Here is a 5,666-nt window from a genome sequence, read left to right as displayed (position 1 = left end):
TCAATGTTTATAAATATACACAAAATATGTTAAATAGATTGAATTTCCCTGAAGATAGATAGATACTTTCAGGTTGGATTAAAAATTCTCTTCCATGTGCTGTTCTAAAGACATATATATACCTTTTGATAATTCATGCTTTTCTAGAATATTTTCCTTCAGTGAAATTACAGTGATTTGGTTGAATAACATAGAAAGTTGAAAAAGACAGAAAATAACATGCCAAGAAAATGATAGAGTCAGCTTTGCACAGTGGCAGTATCGTAGCCAATGAGGTTTATCCGAGGCACGATTATTGCTAATAGAAAATGATAGAGTCAACATAGCAATATTAATATCAGAGAATTATATTTTAAGACAAAAATCAAAATTAAGCATAAATTGTTTAATGCTAAAGTGAGATTTTAACTAAGAATCCATAATCATTATTCTATAGATCATATTAATATGACAAAAATATAAAAGTAAAATGGATAGAAATGGATGTACACAAAATCAGGTAATCAATTTTAACTCAGCTTTATGAAACAAATGATAACACAATCATTATTAAGAATATTCTTATCAGTAAGGATAATGTAAATTAACAATACAATTAATAAATAGCTTAGAACTCTGCACTGCAAAAGTGGACACATATTTTTAGTACACATAATATATATATAAATTCAGATCATGTAATAGGCCACAAAGCAAATATCTACGAATAAAAAGAATCATGATCCTACAAAATATAGTATATGACCAAAATGTGATAAAATTAGGGATGCCTGGGTGGCTCAGTCAGTTAAGTGTCTGCCTTTGGCTCTGGTCATGATCCCAGAGTCCTGGGTCAAGGCCTGCATCGGGCTCCCTGCTCAGCAGGAAGCCTGCTTCTCCCTCTCCCACTCCCCTGCTTGTGCACACACACTCTCTCTCTGTTAAATAAATAAAATCTTTAAAAAAAGTGATAAAATTAGAAATCAATTACAAAAGGAAAGCTAAGAAATTCTTACTTGTTTGAAAATTGAAACAACACAAAAATAATTAATAAAACACAAAAAAGTCTTTGTAAGTTCAAAGAAGAAATGATTATGGTAATGTTTGAAAGTGACTGGCCAAGGTGTCCCTATAAATCAAAACCTATGGGAAATCTCTAAAATGATATCTATAAATTAATTTTAAAATGCATATTTCAAACAGAATCACTAAAAAGTATTAAACTAAAAGCAGCTTATCAAATATGTTTGGTTTTTATCCCATCCTGGGCAATAATAGAATTTTATTTTCTTTCTCCTTGAATTTAGGTATATTTGACATTTTTTGGCTAATTAATTTTAAGAGTCACAAGTCAGTGTGTCATGTTTGGGCAGAATTTTTTTTAAGTGCCAGTATTGTGAGACGCTGTATCCCTTTTCTACTGCTGCAGTGACCGCAGAAATGCATGTCAGGATAAAGCCTTCCTTAGCCTGACTGCTAAAGAAATATGAGCAGATACCACGTCAGACAACACTGACATGCAACATGAGTGACAAATAATTTTTTACATATATTTTACCAAGATTTTGGAATTGATGTGTATAATCTAGACTACTCTAGCTGGTTCAGGCACCACCAAATTTAAGAAATTAGAATTAAAAATTCAAAACAGTCATTGAAAAGTCTAATAAAACAGATAAATCTCAAGAAACATTGTTCAGGGCACCTGGGTGGCTCACATGGCTAAGCGTCTGCCTTCAGCTCAGGTCATGATCTCAGGGTCCTGGGATCGAGTCCCACATCGGGCTCCCTGCTCCTTGGGAGCCTGCTTCTCCCTCTGCCTCTCTCTCTCTCTCTGTCTCTCATGAATAAGTAAATAAAATCTTTTTTTTTTTTTTTTAAAGAAACATTGTTCAAGGAAGAAGGAAATCAGATGTAAATTAAGAATATTGTTTTTAAAAAGGGACCAGTTTGCACAAGCAACAAAGCATGAAGAAATTACAATGGTGTATATGAGACATTTTATTCCAAGTATTTTATTTATTTATTTATTTATTTATTATTTATTTATTATTTTTAATGATTTTATTTATTTGAGCTAGAGAAAGCCAGAGACAGAGCATTAGTGGAGGGGGAGGGGGCAGAGGGAGAGGGAGAAGCAGATTCCCCACTGAGCAGGGAGCCCAAGGCGGGACTCAATCCCAGGACCCTAGGATCATGACCTGAGCCAAAGGCAGACGCTTAACCAACTGAGCCACCCAGTTTCCCTATTCCAAGTATTTTTAAATAAATGGAAGCAAAATATCCTACACATATATAAATTAGCAAAATTGACTCAAGAAAAACCTGAATCAAACTGTAGCCTTCGAAGAAAGTGATTTAAGTTCCAAAATATCTTTCAAAAAGGCATCAGGCCTAGATACTTTTATGAAATTAACCAAACCTTCAAGTAAGAGATATCCTCTATCTTATTCAAGACGTTTCAGAGAATATAAGAAAAGTTTTCCACTTCAATTTATGAAGCTAATTTAATTTTGTTACTAAAAAAAATTTGGTAAAAGAACATCATCAAAATGAAAATTATGGAACATTGTTTTTTTTAAATTATTAAAATTGTTCTAAATAGTGAGCCTGATTAACCTTAGCTTGAGCATACATTTTCTAGTTGACCACAATCCAAGCACTCCCTATGTGCACTGCAACTACATTAAAGTTATGCTGAATTACTGATCTACTCAGGCATCAAGCAGTTGGACAGAAATGGAAGAGTAAACTTTGCAGCAGACTCTTGTATCCAACTTTGGACAGTCCATTCATTTTTTTTCAGAGTAGTTTATAAATAGAATTTTCTGTGTGTGCCAAAATCTTAAAAAGAGTTGGGATCAGGAGAGGGAAAAGATGGCGGAGCAGTAGGGGACCCTATTCCAACCGGTCCCCGGAATTGAGCTGGATATCTACCAGACCACTCTGAACACCCACAAAATCAGCCTGAGATGTAAGAAGATAGATCTGGATCTCTACAAACAGAATATCGCAGGTGGTTGGTTTGGAGATAGGAAGCGGGGAGCCGTGATTCCAGGGCAGATATCGGAGGATAAATGGCAGTGGGAGGGAGCCTGGCTGTGGGGATCCGACACTGCCGTTGATCGATAGCCCCCTGTGCTGGGGACGGGGCACAGACTCGCAGACCGGTAGTGGTGGGGAAAGGACGTTAGGGCAGCCCCCTGGATGGAAACCCAGAGTGGCAGGGCCACGCATGTGAACTGGGGACGGCTGGCCATTTTAGAAGCAAAAAGGACAGAGATGAGCCCCAACCTGGAAACGAGGACTGGGAGCTCTGCTGAGGGGAGCACAACCCAGGACGCTGCAGTTTATAGCAGCATGGACAGAAATGGAGACAGTGTGGTCTGTAGAGCTCACTGAAGAACAGACTGCGGTCTCTCTGCTCTAAGACAGAGGTGGGAAATGGTCTCTTCTTCTCTGACTCTCGGAAGAGACGCAGAAAGCTGCCAGGGAAAGCCGCCAGAGAACAAAAGCCCCCAAAACCAGTTTCCACTGAGCCATCCCCTGCCACAGGGGGCAGGGCAACTCTGCCCAAACAGGGTTGCCTGAGTAACAGCAGGGCAGGCCCCTCCCCCAGAAGACAGGCTGGGAAACCAAGAGGCCAGCAACCCTAAGGTCCCAAGAAAACAGGTGCATCTTGCCTGGGTTGTGGTCAATAATTTGGACTCTATACATTCCCTCAACCACCCCTCAACAAAATGACTAGGAGGAGGAACCCCCAAAATAGGAAAGACTCAGAGACTATGACTTATGTCACAGATTTACAAATGGATTCAGATATAACCAAGATGTCAGAGATGGAATTCACGGTAGCAATTGTGAAGACAATAGCTAGAATGGAGAAATCGATTAATGGCAACGTAGAGTCTCTAAGGGCAGAAATGAAAGCTGAAGTGGCAGAACTTAAAAATGCTATCAATGAGAGGACCCCTCCCAAGATCAAGGAAAACAGACCAACACCCTGGCATGTAATAGTAAAACTCACAAATCTTAGAACCAAGGAAACCATCTTAAGGGCAGTTAGGGGGAAGAGATTCCTTACGTACAGAGGAAGGAACATCAGAATAACATCAGACCTATCCACAGAGACCTGGCAAGCCAGAAAGGGCTGGCAAGACATATTCAGGGTACTAAACAAGAAGAACATGCAGCCAAGAATACTTTATCTGACAAGGTTGTCATTTAGAATGGATGGAGAGATGCAGAGCTTCTAGGACCGGCAGAAACTGAAAGAATATGTGACCACAAAGCTGGCCCTGCAAGACATATTAAGGGGGCTCCTATAAAAGGAGAAAGACCCCAAGAGAAATTTACAGAGACAATCTATAAAAACAAGGTCTTTACAGGCAACATGATGACAATAAATTCATATCTTTCAATAATCACTCTCAATGTGAACAGCCTTTAAATGCTCTCATAAAATGGCACAGGGTTGCAGATTGGATAAAAAGACAGGACCCATTGATACGTTGTCTACAAGAGACTCATTTTGAACCTAAAGGTATATCCAGATTGAAAGTAAAGAGATGGAGATCCATCTTCCATGCCAGTGGACCTCAAAAGAAAGCTGGGGTAGCAATTCTTATATCAGACAAATTAGATTTTAAACTAAAGACTGTAGTTAGAGACACAGAAGGTCACTATATCATTCTTAAAGGGTCTATCCAACAAGAAGATCTAACAATTGTAAATATCTATGCCCCCAACATGGGAGAAGCCATCTTCATAAGCCAACTGCTAACCAAAATAAAGAGTCATATTGATAACAATATGCTAATTGTAGGAGACCTCAATATTCCACTCTCAGCAATAGACAGATCATCTAAGCAGAAAATCAACAAAGAAACAAGAGTTTTGAATGACACACTGGACCAGATGGACCTCAAAAATATATACAGAACATTCTACCCCCAAACAAAAGAATACTCATTCTTCTTGAGTGCACATGGAACTTTCTCCAGAATAGACCACATACTGGGTCACAAATCAGGTCTCAACCGATATCAAAAGACTGAGATTATTCCATGCATATTCTCAGACCATAATGCTTTAAAACTGGAACTCAATCACAAGAAAAAATTTGGAAGAAATTCAAACACTTGGAAGCTAAAGACCACTCTGCTCAAGAATGTGTGGGTCAACCAGGAAATCAAAGAAGAACTTAAATAATTAATGGAAACCAATGAGAACAAAACCACATCGGTCCAAAACCTATGGGATACTGCAAAAGCGGTCCTAAGGGGGAAATACATAGCCATCCAAGCCTCACAAAAAAATAGAAAAATCCCAAATTCACCAACTCTACACCTTAAAGAACTAGAGAAAAAGCAACAAAAGATGCCTAAGCCATGCATTAGAAGAGAAATAATTAAGATTAGAACAGAGATCAATGAATTAGAAACCAGAAATACAGTAGATCAGATTAAGGAAACTAGAAGCTGGTTCTTTGAAAGAATTAATAAGATCGATAAACCACTGGCCAAACTTATCCAAAAGAAAAGAGAAAGACCCAAATTAATAAAATTATGAATGAAAGGGGAGAGATCATGACTAACACCAAGGAAATAGAAACAATTATTAGAAATTATTACCAAAAACTATATGCCAATAAGTTGAGCAACCTGGATGAAATGGATGCCTTCCTG

General features: G+C 38.2%; 1 pseudogene; it reads left to right on the top strand.

Moving 5' to 3' along the window:
* Positions 1-241: 241 nt before the first annotated feature.
* LOC118520500 (U4 spliceosomal RNA) lies at positions 242-373 on the top strand (annotated as a pseudogene).
* The last annotated feature ends 5,293 nt before the right edge of the window (positions 374-5,666 follow it).

The sequence above is a fragment of the Halichoerus grypus genome, chromosome 8 (assembly GCF_964656455.1).
Source record: "Halichoerus grypus chromosome 8, mHalGry1.hap1.1, whole genome shotgun sequence".
Lineage (NCBI taxonomy): Eukaryota > Metazoa > Chordata > Mammalia > Carnivora > Phocidae > Halichoerus > Halichoerus grypus.
Note: the sequence above shows the minus strand (reverse complement) of the source record. Positions and strands in the feature narration are given on the sequence as shown.